At 44.2% G+C, this 15,903-nt stretch overlaps 1 pseudogene; it reads right to left on the bottom strand.

Moving 5' to 3' along the window:
• On the bottom strand, nt 1-1,903 carry LOC116538434 (annotated as a pseudogene).
• Between the last annotated feature and the right edge of the window lie 14,000 nt (nt 1,904-15,903).

Raw genomic sequence — 15,903 nt, 5'->3', positions numbered from 1 at the left:
TTAGCTAGCTGGACTCAGTTTAGATGATCCAATTTTGTTGGCAACATCCAAAGAATCACAATCAGGAGTCAGTGGAACACATGCCATCTTCTCTTCATCAGGTTGAATCAGGGTGTTGACCTTGGCCACATCAATGTCATAGAGCTTCTTCACAGCCTGTTTGATCTGGTCTTGTTGGCTTTAACATCCACAATGAACACAAGTGTGTTGTCATCTTCTATCTTCTTCACGGCAGACTCAGTGGTCAGCGGAAAGTTGATGATAGCATAGTGGTCAAGCTTGTTTCTCCTGGGGAAGCTGTTCCAAGGATATTTGGGCTGCCTCCGGAGTCGCAGTGTCTTGGGCTGCCGGAAGGAGGGTAACGTGCGGATCTTCTTTTTTGTTGTGGCTGTGGACACCTTCCAACACTGCCTTTTTGGCCTTTAAAGCCTGCTTTGGCTTTGGCTTTAGCGGGGGCAGGAGCTTCCTTCTTTGCTTTCGGTGCCATCTTGTGGAAAGGGCTGTTCATTTATATTGTTAAGAGGGCAGAAAAAATATATATATTAAGAAAAATCCAGCTACTTCTTCATCCTAGGGCAATGTCATAACTCATCTCTGGAGTCTGTATTCCGCCTGTGTCTTAAGCAAATGCCTCAATGGGTCTTTTTGGTCGAGAAAGTCACAGTCTGGTATTTGGTCTGGCAAGAGCAAAGAGACCCAAATGACTGTATCATAAAGTATTTTAAATGGTCGCAGGCAATCTGGGAGAGTGGGTGAGGGACCAAGAACAGGAAGATGAGAAGAGCATGAGGGATGTGTAGAGAGGGAGTAGAAGAACCAGAGAGAAAGTGATGGAGATGCTAGTGTAGACTGGCACTTAAGGAGGGACACGGCCAGTGAGAAAGTCCCTGTAGTGAGCAATGGAAAATGCATTTCTCGACAGGGATGACTTATAGTCAATGTTGTTGCCTCTGCTACTGTGCAATAAATATACTCTTTATTTTCCCAGTTGCTTTTGGGAAAATCCTGCTGTATGTAAAGGGCTTGGTTTTATATGGTTTGATGAATGAAGGAATGGGGGCAGTGTTCAGCATGGGGCTAAGCGATGCAGGAAGAATAAAATTGCAATGAGAGGCAAGTGAAGAGCAAAGACCAAGAATCCAGTGAAATTGAGAAGTTACAGCAAGAGGTAACCAGGAGAAGCATAAAGTCTGCTGATAATCCTGCTCAATTGGAAAAATGTGAGGTTTTCTACATGGGATGGAAGATCAGGCTATTCTGTTGGAATTAAAGAGAAAGGTGATTTAAGAAGGCTGAATGACTTGAAGATACTCTGGAGGCAGAAATCTAAGTTACAACTATAGTTCATTACATTATGTTGTTACTAGTTTTATTTTTTGATTGTTATTGAGAATAAATATGCAAATAGACCATGGTCAGACCATATATGACAGCAGAGATCTGACCCACAATTTTTGCAGCAACCAGCCCAGGAAATCAGAGCAGGACCTCTGCAGCAGTTGGCCCAGAAGTCAGGATTTAGTCAATGACGGCCCACTCCCCAATTTTTTCCCCTGCTTCCAGTTCAAGACCAACCAGAGGAAGCCAAATATGCTCTCGAACTGATCACATATGATGCTTCTAGTTAGCCTACCTCCTGCTTTCCCAGGCCAAAAATCTATCAGAGCGTCTTAGTTCTGGCTGCTTTAACATACCGCACGGGCTATAAACAACAGAAATTTATTTCCCACAGTTTTGGAGGCAGGAAATCTGAGATCAAGGTGCCAGCATGATTGAGTTCTGGTGAGGACCCTCTTTTGGGTTGCAGACTGCTGATTTCTTGTATCCTCACTTGGCAGAAAGAGGGTGAGACGTCTCTGGCCTTTTATAAGGGAACCAATCCTGTTCATGAGGGCTCCATCATCATGACCTAATTACTTCTTGATGTGGTTTGGCTGTGTCACCACCCAAATCTCATCTTGAATTCTCACGTGTTGTGGGAGGGAGCTGGTGAGAGGTAATTGAATCATGGGGACAGGTCTTTCCCGTGCTGTTCTCGTGATAGCTAATAAGTCTCACAGGATCTGATGGCTTTTAAAAAGGGGAATTTCTCTGCACAAGCTCTCTTCTCTTGTTTGCCGCCATGTGAGACGTGACTTTCACCTTCTGCCATGATTCTGAGGCCTCCCCAGGCATGTGGAATTGTAAGGCCAATAAATCTCCTTTTTTTTTTTTTTTTTTTTTTTTTGTAAATTGCCCAGTCTCAGGTATGTCTTTATCAGCAGCGTGGAAATGGACTAATACAGTAAATTGGTGCCAGTAGATTGAAGCACTGCTGAAAAGATACCCGAATATGTGGAAGCGACTTTGGAAATGGGCAGCAGGCAGAGGTTGGAACAGTTTGGAGGGCTCCGAAGATGGGAAAATGTGGGAAAATTTGAAACTCCCTAGAGACTTGCTGAATGGCTTTGACCAAAATGCTAATAAGGATACAGACCATGAAATCCAGGATGAGGTGGTTTTAGATGGAGATGAGGAACTTGTTGGGAACTGGAGCAGAGGTGACTCTTGTTATGTTTTAGCAAAGAGACTGGGTTAGCCTCTGAGACTACATCTTTCTCCTGTGCTGGATGCTCCTTGCCCTCGGACACTGGACTCCAAGTTCTGCAGCTTTGGCTCTCGGACTGGCTTTCTTGCTCCTCAGCTTGCAGATGGCCTATTGTGGGACCTTGTGATTGTGTGAGTTAATACTCCTTCTTAAACTCCCCTTTACATACACACACATATATATGTGCTCTAGAAGGACAGAACTCTGTGTGTGTGTGTGTGTGTGTGTGTGTGTGTGTGTGTGTGTGTGTGTAAGGGGGAGTTTATGTATATTCTGTCCCTCTAGAGCACCCTGACTAATACGCTTCTCAAAGGCTCCACCTCCAAATACCAACACATTAGGATTAGGGGTAGGTTTCAAGATATGATTTTGTGAGTGTGTGGCAGCGGGCCAAACATTCAGAACATTGCACAGAGCATATCTGAGATCTTCCCTTCCTTTTTCTCCTGCTGTAATGCTTTTCTGCTCCCTGCCTGCCTCTGAATCTGCTAAATGCAAGTGATGGTGGCAGACCACCCACTAAAAATAGCAAGCTCAGAATAAATAGCCTCTGCTTGCTTTCATTTGAGTGGTCTTTGTTTATTTCTACAATATTCTTGAGTTTTAAAGATAGGCAATTATGTCAACTGCAGTTAAGACTTTCCTCCTTTCTTTCTTTTATTTGAAATGGGGGTCTCACTTTGTCACCCAGGCTGGAATGCAGTGATGCAATCAATGGCTCACTGCAGCCTCAGTCTCTTGGGCTCGAGTGATTCTCCTGCCTCAGCCTCCTAAGTAATTGGGACTACAGGCATGCACCACCATGCCCAGCTAATTTTTAAATTTTTTTTATAAAAAAAAAAACCCCTTTGTTTCCCAGGCTGGTATCAAACTCCGGGGCCCAAGCAGTTCTCCTGCCTCAGCCCCTCAAAGTGTTGGGATTACAGGCATGAGCCACTGCACCTGGCTCTTCCTCTTTTCTAATAGCTGTACATTTATTACATTTCTGATTCTGATAGCTGTACATTTATATGTCTATTATAATAGCTGTGCATTTGTATTTCTATTATATTATGATAGCTGTAAATTTCTATTTTTGATAGATGTACATTTCTGTTTCATTGCAGAGAGTTGAAGCAACCACAACAATATTATATAATAATGACAATGGCAACCATCTTTACTGTACTGTTTCTTGACAGTGTCTCTAAAGTTTTTCTTTTAAATATAACATTGCCTATTGGTTTGAGATGAATATTTATTTCTTCTTGCATTAAGCAAGTATATTTTCATCTCTAGTTTATTTAGTTTTCTTTTTCAGTATCAAAAAAGTATGTTTTTAGTGTCTATGGAGATCATCTTTTTCTTATGGGTAATATTACATTAATAGATATTCTAATTTTGGTACTTGCTTTCTTATAAAAATAAACCTACTTGATCAAAGTGCATTATTCTTTTATCACACTGCTGCATTTAATTGGATAATTTTTTATTCAAGATTTTTGCATCTATATTCATAAGTCAGGTTGGTCTGTAATTTTCTCTTTTTTGGTGCTAGTCATATTTCTGACTTGAAATCTATTTTATCTACTATTAATATTGTAGAGTCTACTTTTTTTGGATAGCATTAACAACTGGTTGTTGGTTTGAAATATAGGTTTTTTGTCATATTAAGGAACTGTCTACTTAGACCTACCATCTTTGGAGGATGCAATCCTTTGCCAATGTATTCTCTTGAGTTAGTTTTAGTTACTTATATATTTCCCATAAGTTTACCATTTTATTAAGATTCTCAAATAGGTTAGTATAAAGTTTTACATAGAAATATTTTTAAATTTTAGTCCATAGGCATGGTTATAATCTTTAGTTTTCATCTGAGGCTATAATGTATCATTCCTAATATCGCACGTTTTTGTTTTCCCCTCGATAGATGTAGACTATTTTCTTTTTTTGACGTTTATTCAGTGTATGGTTTGGGTTTCCCTCTGAGAAAAGGGTTTGAGTTTAAGCTGTTTTTTGGTTGGTACAGGAAAATCCTGGTGGGGAGCAGGGAGGTGACCCAGGGGTAGAAAGGCAGTCTGTAGAGGAGGAATTATCCAGCCAGCTACCTAGGCACTGGGACATGGTGGGAATATCTGGGGAGTAAAAGCATGCCTCAGAGGGTTCCACTTCTGAGGTGGCAGAGTAGAGTTATTCACATACAACTTATGACAATCACCAGTTGAAGGTTACTGTGTGTGGTGGTGGGTGGTGTCAGGGTGTTAATTCCCTGGCATTTATAGCCTGTCTCAGGCACAGGCAGAAAGGCTTCTTACAGTCTCAGAAAAGGCTGGTAGGCAAAGGAATGCAGACACTGACACTGGAATTCTTTTGGAAGACACTGAATTGATGTGGCTCTGAGCACATGGGAGGGGCGCCACAGCTTCTGCTGTGTACACCTGCTGGGGCTGATTGATCAATTCTGCTCCTTCACAGCTTTCTCATGAGTTTCGTCTCTTAACTTTATTACTTCATTTCTTCTGTTTCTAAAGCGTAACTTGACATCCCTCTTTTTGACATCTTGAGTTGCATGCTTACTTCATATATTTTCATTCTTTCTTATTTGATAATGAAAGCAATTCAGGTTAGTTAGGGGGAAAGTTAAGAAACCACTTGCATAAGTGCTTACTTAGCACAGTGTCCAGCATACCGTAATTGTTCAACAAACGTTCATTACTGTTTTGATAAAACTCTTTGAAGTCACTTCTGTTAAAAGATAAACTTTAGACAAATTAAATGAGTTTAGCTGGGTGAAGAATGACTTGTGAATCAGGCAGCCTCCCAAACTAGAATAGGATCAGAGTGACTAAGGTGCTGCTGTGTGGTGCAAGAATATTTATGGGCAGAAAAGGAAAAGTGACAGGAAACAGAAGTGAGACACAGAAACAGCTGGATTGGATAAAACTCAGGCATTTGCCTCATTTGAACACAGTTTGAATGCCTGTGATTGGCCCAAACTTGATGATTGGCACAGAAGTAGGCTACAGTCTGTTTATACATCCAGTTAGGTTACAGTTCACGATGTACTGAGAAACGTTTAGGCCGAGCTCAAAATAAGTAAGCCTGCAGCTTTAGGCTAAACTTGATTTTACACTTCTGGTTATAAATTTGGATGTCTTCTCTTGATGTTGATATGTGGTATTTTCATTATCATTATTGTCCAAGGGTTCTGTTAATTGCAGTTTTGGTTTCTTGTTTGATCCATGGATTATTTTGAAGAGTGTTTTTAAATCGAGTACTTGGATGATTTATTATTTATTTATGTATTTTTTGAGACAGAGTTTTGCTCTTGCTGCCCAGGCTGGAGTGCAGTGGTGTGATCTCGGCTCACTGCAACCTCTGCCTTCTGGGTTCAAGTGATTCTCCTGCCTCAGCCTCCTGAGTAGCTGGGATTACAGGTGCCCACCACCATGCCTGGCTAATTTTTTGTATTTTCAGTAAAGACGGGGTTTCCCCATGTTGGCCAGGCTGGTTTTGAACTCCTGACCTCAGGTAATCTGCCTGCCTCGGTCTCCCAAAGGACTGGGATCACAGGTGTGAGCCACCACACCCAGCCCAATATTTGTTTCTACATTTTTTCAGTTTCTAATTTTATTGTACTGTGGTGTGCAATGTAGTCATGAAATTTCTGGGCTTGAAATTTATTTAAGATTTTTAGTGGTTTAATATATAATCAATTTTTAAAAACTATTCAATAGACACTGAAAAAGATGGTGTTTTTCTTTGTTTTTGTTGTTTTCTCAATATTTACAAAGTGGATCCCAGCAATTACTTTTTTCTGACATTCTACATGTTTTGTTTGTTTACTTGATCTATTAAGAACTGACAAAGTCTCCATAGCAATTGTGTTTTGATCCTTTTCATTTTATTCAGAAACTAAAGGTTTGTGACAAACACACGCTCATTGTAGATCTTGATTTTTACTACTTATCCTTTATTTTTAATAGTTTAGGACTTTAATTCTTTTTGCGTACTCTACCTTTTTCTTTTTAAACCTAAAGAGTCATTTTGTTTTGAATGTGCCTCTTGTGGACAATATATGGTTAAATTGAATATGAAGATCTTTGTCATTTCATAGAAAAATATAACTTACTTAGATTTACTGTCACAACCTTGGCACAAAACTTCTGAAACCTTTGAAATTTCCTGAGTGGTAGAAGCATCTTTTGTTATTCATTATGCACCCCTTTCTGCAATCTGTGTTTGTGCTAACGAGGTGTCTCTTGGCAGGGTGGCCTAGATCATTTTAAGATGGGAGCTGATTCTGATCAAGCTCAGACCTTTGACCTCCACTTCCTCCTCCTCTGGGAAAGGGAGAGGGGCTGAGGATTGAATTCAGTCACCAATGGCCAGCAATTCCATCAATCATGCCTATATAATAAAATCTCCATAAAAACCCTTAACCAATGAGGTTCTGAGTTGGGGAACACATTCACGTACTGCGAGAATGGTGGGCCCTAACTCCATGGGGACAGAAGCCCTGTGCTTGGGACCCTCCCAGACCTCACCCTCTGGGCTTGTTCCTTTGGCTCTTCATCTGTATCTTTTATAATAAATCAGTAAATGTAAGCAAAGCAGCTCCTGAGTTCTATGACTCACCCTAGCAAATTGTTGAGCCCTGGCAACGGATGGGGTGTGGGAAGACTGACTTTGTAGCAAAGTCAGATGCAAGTGTGGGTAGCCTGGGAATCTGATACTTGTGACTGGCATCTGAGGCGAGGGCAGTCCTATGGGACTGTGCCCTTAAGGAGTCTTCCTGCCACTGAGTCTCAGAGTGGAACGGAATTCTGGGATAATATTCAGTTGGTGTGGGAGAATTGGGGAATAGGTTGGTGTAGGAAAAAAACACACACTTGGCAAAGATGAAAATCTGTTTTTAGTATATGTGTTTGGTAATATTTTAAAAAATATATTTGCTATTTAGACGGTAGGGATTGGACCAGACCAGTTCAGAGATGATTCATGTTGCTCGGGAACAAGGCCCTGTATGGCTGCTGCTCTTTGTTTGCGGTAGCTTCTCATGCCGGGCCCTTCTGCCTGTTTCTCATTAAGGCTGCTGTGCTGCAGAGCCTGTTCAGACCACCCCATGTGTCCAGCCGCTGTGTCTGTCCAGCCCTTGTCTCTTAGAGTCTCACTGTGTGGCCCAGATTGGTCTTGAACTCCTGGGATCAAGGGATCCTCCTGCCTCGGGCTCCCAAATTTCTGGGATTACAGGCATGAACCACCGTGCCTGGTGTATTCCTACAGTCTTGTAAATAAACTAGTGCATAGAAATCAAGCCTCATACTGCACTGAAAGGACACTTATAATTTTCTTTTGCCTAATTCCAAGTCTCAGCTCATTTTAGTGACACAGTTTTGCTGTTTTCACTCATTATGAATTATTCTCTCTGGGGTAAATGGAGGTACCAGATCTGGCCTGAGACCTTTTGTTGCCATGTTTTACACAGTCAATCAAGAAGAAAAAGCCTGGCTGTGTGTCAGCTCTTCTGAAATTTTCACGGGTACTTTTAACACTACGTTTAGTTTGCCTCATATGAAGTCTTTAGATGTTGTAGCTTCTATTGCTGCATAGCAATCACTGCAGTGATTGGCAGTAGAGCCTTTAATAAGGAAGCAGACCATGTGTGTGGTCTTAAGGGCCTGTTAGGAAAAGGAAGCTGGGAGGTTTCTTCTGGTTTAGGGCCACTGTTGGACAGAGAGTGAATGAGCAGGGCTAGAGAAGGAAAGAAAGCAAGCTCAGTTCCTGATGGCTCCTGAGGCTCAATAGCTATAAATCCTGGGCACGGTCACGACAGAGTTAAATTTCCTGTTCCAAAGAGGCAACCAAATGGTAGAAGTTCAAGCACCATGGCAAACTATTGGGTAAACATTTTGGAGCAGGTGGTAGGGATTAAAGGAATAGCCACAGCATGGAGTGTACAGGTGCCCCCTGGGGCACTGTGCAGGGGCCTGGTGCTCGGAACTCATTGGACATTTACAGAGAAAGAAGCAATTACTTCCTTCTGTTCTGGTGCAGGGGCCTGTGCTGTCTCTGAGGCCAACTGAATTCACCCTCTTGGTTTTGTTATACCTGTCAGTCCAGAATTAAGGGTGTGCCCAGGGATGTTCCTCAGTCAGCATCATAGAAATTCAGAGCAGAGGGAGCAGATGAGTGCCACGGGTACTGTGAAGGAGTCAGTATGTGACACCACTTTCCCTAAATGTATAGGACTTGCTTCTAGTCTGTTCTATTCAGCAAGGGGTTAGAGACTCAAAGAGCACTGTCTGATAGAAATACAATGTGAGCCCATATAGAATTTTAAAGTTTCTAGTAGCCACACTAAAAAAAGGTCAAATTTAATTTTAATAATATATTTTATTTAATTTGATGTGGTAAAAATGTCATTTCAGCATATAATTAAGATTACTGAGCTATTTTACATTCCTTATTTTGTACTCATTATTTGAATTTTGGTGTATATTTTACATGTCCAGCATGCCTCAATTCAGAAAAGCCACACCCGTGTTGCATGGTCACACGTGGCATGTGGCTGCCATACTGGACAGTGCAGCTCTAAGAGATCCAAGGGTGTAATAGTGAGCATTTATTGAACAATTACTATTACATGTATTGAATCATTAAATAACCACCAGTAATACTCCAAGGAGCTGCTATTTACTGAAGAATACAGGTGTATTCCTTGGTTTGTGGCCCTTTCCTCTGTCTTTAGGAAGCTAATAGCATAGCGTCTTCTGTCCCCAACGCTGCTTCCCTCTCTGCTTCTGTCATCGTGGGGCTGCATCCTGCTTTTCTCTTAGGACTCTTGTGATTACATCAAGCCTGCTCTGATAATCCAGGATAATCTCCCAATCTCAAGATCCTTTATTTAATCACATCTACAAAGTCTCTTTTGCCATATAACAAAACAGGGACAGGTTCCAGGGATTAGAATGTGGACATCTTTGCGGGGGACATTATTCAGTCTGTACAGAGGGTAACTTTATTTTCACAAGCATGTAAGGAAAACTCTGAGCTAAGACTGCAGTTTCTCTACTTCCTCCTTACATCATCTGAGTAACTCGGCTCATGCTGCCCCAGAAGAGACCACCGCCTCTGCTCTGTCATATCTGCAGCCCTGGCTGCTGCAGGGAGAGGCACTGCCTTTCTTCTCTGGGCATCTTTCGTTCTTCTCCTGCCCTGGTCCCTTGCTGCCATGCAGTACTCTGCTGGGTCTCTTTCCCTGAGGGAGCTGAAGATCTGCAAAGAGATCTTCCTGTCTTTTGCTTTACATTTTGAAGGGAGGGAGGAGATGGGTTGGAACAGGTGGATCAGATAGGATTGTGTAGGACAATCCTCAAACTGCACTGCAGCTCCAGGACGACCCTGCCAGGCTTAGTGTCCCAGAACAGAGCTCGCTTCTTAGCGAAGCTCCACATCGGGGGAAGCACCCTTGTCCTCTCAGAAGGGACTTTAGAGATCACCTATCCCCTCCACTCCATCCCTGTCCTGCCACGAGGATTAATTGCTCTCTAAGTGTCCTGGCCAATGTTGACCTTCAACCTAAGCTTGATCTCTCAAGCAAGTCATTTCCTTCCTAACAACAGCATTTCAAGTGAATTCATGAAAGCCTTTTAGTTGCACGTAGTAGAAACTAACTTAAATTAACTCAAGCAAAAAAGAAAAAAATCCAAGGAGTGGTCAGAAATCTACTTCTTGGGGGAATTTGATCTCTTACTTTTCTTGGCAACTTGAAGACCCTTTTCCTAGGAAAGGGGGACCTTCCCTTTCCCCCCTCTGACTTCCAGCACATAATCAGTGATTGTGACTCCAGTTCAGGGCCACTCCATAACCCACCTATCATACGTGCTGCACCCCACCCAACAGATGAGGAGGCACAGATGGGACCTCTGATGGGAACAGGAGGCAGAAGCTGGCCATGAGGATACGTTGATAAGAGAGGATCCTAACCAGCATGCTAATGAATGGCCAAGATACTGGGATATAAGCTAGAAACTCTAATGCCATCATGTTTCATGCACACACGTGTGTGTATGCATATGTACATGTATAGACATACTTAACAATGCATAAAGTACTATGCTAGTGTCGGAGACACCAAAATGACTTTACACCTACCCTAAAGTTGTCCCTAAAAGACAAAGAACTGTGGGACAATTTGGTAAATGCCATAAGAGATATCAGTAAGTGCTAAAAATAGCACAAAGGAAGGCATGATTTCCTCTGCTTGGGTGTGTCCAGGAAAGCTTTCCTGAGAAGGGAACATTTGTAGGGGATCTTAATAGGAATTCAAAGATCACTGGGCGAAGTGAGAGAGAGAGAGAGAGAGAGAGAGAGTGTGTGTGTGTGTGTGTGTGTGTGTGGCAGGAAGGGGTGATGGGAATGGAGAAAGATGTTCCAAAATAGAGGAGTCATATGGCCCCAGGGCTTGCTTTCAAGTGGCACTGGCGTGTAGATGAGTGTAGATAGTTCCAGGTGGCTGTCAGGCAGGCCTTGGGTAGAGGATCAGAGAGCGGGCAGTTGAGCAGAGGCTGGGACTGAAGAGACGAAAGCTTCTAATTTATCTGGTAAGCAACCAGACATCTTGGAATGAATGGAAGCAGAATGTGACTAGATCAGATTCGGTCTTTAGAAGGAGGAGGACTCTAACAGTGTGGAGGATAGATTGAAGGAAGGACAACTAGGGGTAGCCAGATCCGTGAAGAGAAGCAGAGGCCAAGACAAGATTAAACCTGCAGAAGCGTCACCGTGGGAAACACCGCGCCTGTGAATGATGAAGAGCGGGGAGCAGGAGTGGTCAGGAGAGACTTCAGACTGCAGAGCTGGTGGGACACCTGGGAAAGAAGAGCAGGCTGGGAAGAGGATCGGGTAGGATGATCCTCAAACTGCACTGCAGCTCCCGGACGTCCCTGCCAGGCTTAGTGTCCCAGAACAGAGCTCGCCTCTTGGCGAAGCCCCACATCAGTCACAGTGGCCTGTTTCTTGCCCTGTTTCTGGCACCCTCTGTGCTCAGTCGTTGGCCGGGAGCAGGCTGGGATGGTGTGAACACCCAATGTATCCAAAATACAGCAGCAGGAGGCTGGAGGCTTCTTGCACCAGGTTCTTTTGAAGGGGGAGACCTGAGCACACTCCCTGCCAGCACAGAGATGCCTGCAGCAGCCCAGTCTGCTCTAAGGCAGTCACGGGAGAATGGAAAGCAGATGGGAAAGAGGAGCTTGCCTTGTTTGCCGGCACCCCCTGGTCTGGGAAAGCTGTTTCCCTTCCGGCTTGTGAGGTTGCTGTCCTTGCTCCTTTCTTGGTTGGGGCTAGAGGTTGTCCCCTGCTCTTCTTGAGGACATCGCAGGCTTGACAGATGCAGGAGTCAGCTTAGGCTGCTGTAAAACATGGCACAGACTGGGTGGCTTAAACAACAGAAATTAATTTCCTCACAGATTTGGAGGCCGGAAGTCTAAAGTCAAAGGTCAGCAGGGTTGATTTCTTTCTTTTTTTTTTTAGACAGAGTTTCGCTCTTGTTTCCCAGGCTGGAGTGCAATGGCACGATCTCAGCTCACAGCAACCTCCACCTCCTGGGTTCAAGTGATTCTCATGCCTCAGCCTCCCGAGTAGCTGGGACTACAGGTGCCCACCAACACGCCTGGCTAATTTTTGTATTTTTAGTAGAGATGGGGTTTCTCCATGTTGGTCAGGCTGGTCTCGAACTCTTGAGCTCAGGTGATCCGCCCGCCCCAACCTCCCAAAAGTGCTGGGATTACGGACATGAGCCACTGCACCTGGCCAGCGTTGATTTCTTCTGAGGCCTCCCTCCTTGGCTTGTAGACAGCTGTCTTTTCCTTGTGTCTCCGTGCAGTCATCTCTCTATGTGCGTCTATGTCCTAGTTTCCTTTTCTTATAAGGACACCAATCAGAATGGATTAGGGCCCACCCTGATGGCCTTGTTTTAACTTGATTACCCCTTAAAATACCCTGTTTCCAAATACAATCACATTCTGGGATATGGGGTCAGGGCTTTGACATAGGAATTTTGGGGGCCACAGTTCAGCCCATCACAGAAGATAAGCCGTGAGTGGCCTCCACAGCCCTCTCATACATGGAGAGCCGTGTCCCTTGGTGTATGTGGGCTTCTCCTTCCTGTGAGTCCTGCTTCTGCCCTCTGACACAAAGAAAGTCAGCTGGGTCCAAGAGATGCTGACATGCAGAGAGTGATGGAAGAGAGCATGGAAAGTGTTAGAGAGTGAACAGTAGGCATTAAATAGGGCTGAGCTCTGACATGAGGTGAAATTAAAGCCACTTTATCCCTTGCAGTGAGGTTGGGTGCCATTCTACCACCAGCCACTTTCAGCCATGAGGTAAAGGGACCAGAGGGACAAGGCTGGTGGAGGGTGTCAGGGGATGTGGCAGAGGGGAAGAGGCTGGAAAGAGGGACCTCAGGAGGGTGGACACTGAGCCAGATGGGAAGGCCAGTCCTCCTGCCACGAGCAGGTCCAAGGACACAGCTCACCGTGGGGAGGTGCCTGCAGCCCAGAAACCCCTCCTGGGAGTGTATTCAGAATCCTTGTTCTGTCGGGTGGATAGGAGTGAACCCTCCACAGTAGGAGAAAAGGAAAAGGAGGGAAGACACACTTTGCTGATTGGCCTTAAACTTCCTTTGCCTTGGTTTTGCTCGGAGCATCCCAATCTTCTCCCCCACCCCAATTTCCCTCTAACTCCCCACTTTGATTCTGTGCTCCATCCAGACCTGATCATACAGTTTCCTAAAACAGCCCTGATTTCCAGTCTCTGAGCCAGTTTATTGATTATGGCTGCCTCCAAACGCCTTCTCAATGCTACTGGTGAGACCTCCACCAGGATGGGCTGTCTCCCTTCTTTGAACCCTCACAGCAACCTGACACTTGGCTTTGTGTCTCCATACATGTTTTGTCCTGTGTGGTTAGAGTGTCTGGGGACAAAACTGTTTTATGCAACTCCGTGTCCTCAGTTTTATTTACCACAGTGCCTTACATATGGTAGAATTAAATTCGTCTTTGTTGGGTTGAATTAAAGTTAAAAAAAAAAAGATTGCCTGATGTTATTTTTTCTAGGTCATTCATAGTAAAGAGTCCCATGAAGATCTCTTCCAGTCAAGAAAATATTTTTTGTCTACTATACTTCGACTTTTAACTATTGCCTTTTGAAGCTCAGATTGATTTAAAGCACTTGGCTTTAAATGCTAAAGCGTGCACATTTGCCAACTTGAACTCAGTTTCATCTAAGCCGCTTACCCAAGGAGATTTACACTTTTTCTGAACATTTATAAACGTCTTAGACCCGTTTCTAAACAGAGCTATGATATGACTTTTCTTATTTTCCTAGCTGTACTTGCATATTCAAAGAAGAACTTGGGGAACATAGTGGCAACCAAAAAGACATCAGTGGAATTTCATGTGCGTTGGGGTGGTGTCCTAGGGAGAGGTACCTGAGAAGGGCTTTTCCTAAACGCCTCAGACCATATCACCTAGGCAGCCCTCTGCTCCTCCTGCCTTGTGACCATAATTACAACTTTCCCTTACCCACACCAATTTTGCAACCTTTTCTGCTCATACTAAGTGATCAAGACATTCAGAAAACTGAACATCACCAAACAGAAGTTAAAATGAAACAATGCCGACCGCATTGATGAGACACATTTGATAACATACCAGGCTAATTTAGTGCCTCATAAAGAATAAGGATAAATGGATCCCTATGCCCTCAAACTGAAAACAATCTTTATTTTTATATAGTCAAATTAAGTATTTCTGGGGCCAGCATGGGGGGAAGATGGTATGGAATGGGAGAATCCCTCCTTCCTGCAAGAGGAGAAAGTCAGGGACTGCTCTGTCCATATCTTTACAAGGAAATTCTCCCTTCATTTCTAGTAACCAAACTCAGAGCCACTGATGTTGGGCTGGAACAAGGATTTCCTGGTGGGGAGGGCTGCTGGACCGCATAGACTCAAGGTTCCATTTTTGAGGTTCACCTTCCCTTGGGGTCTCTCCTTGGTTACCACCACTGATGTCTACTATGCTGGACTTTGGGGAACATTGCTTCCCCTCCAACACATCTTGGTACCTTCGGACAAGTTTTTATTAAAGACTAGGGAAAACAAAAGGGAAACTTAAATAAGAAAGGAGTGCCAGGAATCTGCCTTATAAGACACGGTTTATACATCCTCATCTGTCTCCCTTCTTAGCTGCTGGCCTGCCTGGATGCCATTCTTAGCATCTGTGAGCCAGGTGGCTACACTTGTCCATCTACCTACCTTAAAGTAGAGCCAGGTTCTAGAGAGATTAGGAAATCTTCCCATGTGCCTGAGACCTGCCTCATCAGATCTGGAGCCCTGTCTAAAGAGCCACCTTCTTCCTAACAATTAACACTAAAGTCAAGGTCCCCTTTATTAAATTCCCCGCCTCCACCCACCTCTCTCACCCCTGAGTCTTGTCCTGCCTGCTTCTTCTTGGAGGATGAGATGGTTGTCACTGAGGTCTCATCTGGTCTTTTTGTCTTGCTCCTCCTGAAGTGGGGAGGGGTATGACATGGGCTCACTCTGTGGAGACCCTAAAGCCAGGATGGCCAGGATTGCAGTGCAGAAAGGTTCCTATGCAACTTAGTAGGAACTATGACCTGGTGAGTGGGGGCAGTGGCGGGGGCTGGCACTTCTCAAATCTGTGTAGGGAGAGGGAGGGAGGAAGCCCAGAGATCCTCCTGTATGTACCTGTATGCACTTCTATCCACTCTTTCTGTCAGGAGGTCCTTATTATCTCATCTCACCTCCTCCCTTTTCTCCATGACAGGCCCCTGTGATGGAAAGGTTGGCGAGCCTTTGATCTCACGTTCCTGCATGTCTCCATGAGTATGCCTGTGTTCATGTCCCATTCTGACCACTCAAGCTGTTTGGAAATTATCTGTCTGAGGGAACAGCTGTCTGGCTGAGGCTCCATCTTACTGAGCCCTGGCTTTTGTGCCTGTCTGCACAGGGCTGTGGTCTGCATCTAGGTGAGAAAGTCTCAGGGTCCTTTCCCTCCCGGATCCTGGTGGCAAACATCTACACCTAGGCACATTCTGCTTTTCTCTGGTCATTTTCTTCTATTTACACCAGGCTTCTCTACCAACTGAGGTCCTAGCCCTTCCAGCAATAGCTGAAGGGTCCTGTCACTGGCCCTATAGGGAGCTAATCCTGCAGGGGCATGACTCATCTTTTCTATAACTAGGGAGATGGCATGGGAGGAGGGTAGAAAAGAGACAAGAACCAACTTCTAGCAGAAAACTCTTCTTTTTCTCCC

Source organism: Sapajus apella, unplaced genomic scaffold, assembly GCF_009761245.1.
Source record: "Sapajus apella isolate SASKATOON/1434 unplaced genomic scaffold, GSC_monkey_1.0 scaffold119, whole genome shotgun sequence".
In the NCBI taxonomy this organism is placed as follows: Eukaryota; Metazoa; Chordata; class Mammalia; order Primates; family Cebidae; genus Sapajus; species Sapajus apella.
Note: the sequence above shows the minus strand (reverse complement) of the source record. Positions and strands in the feature narration are given on the sequence as shown.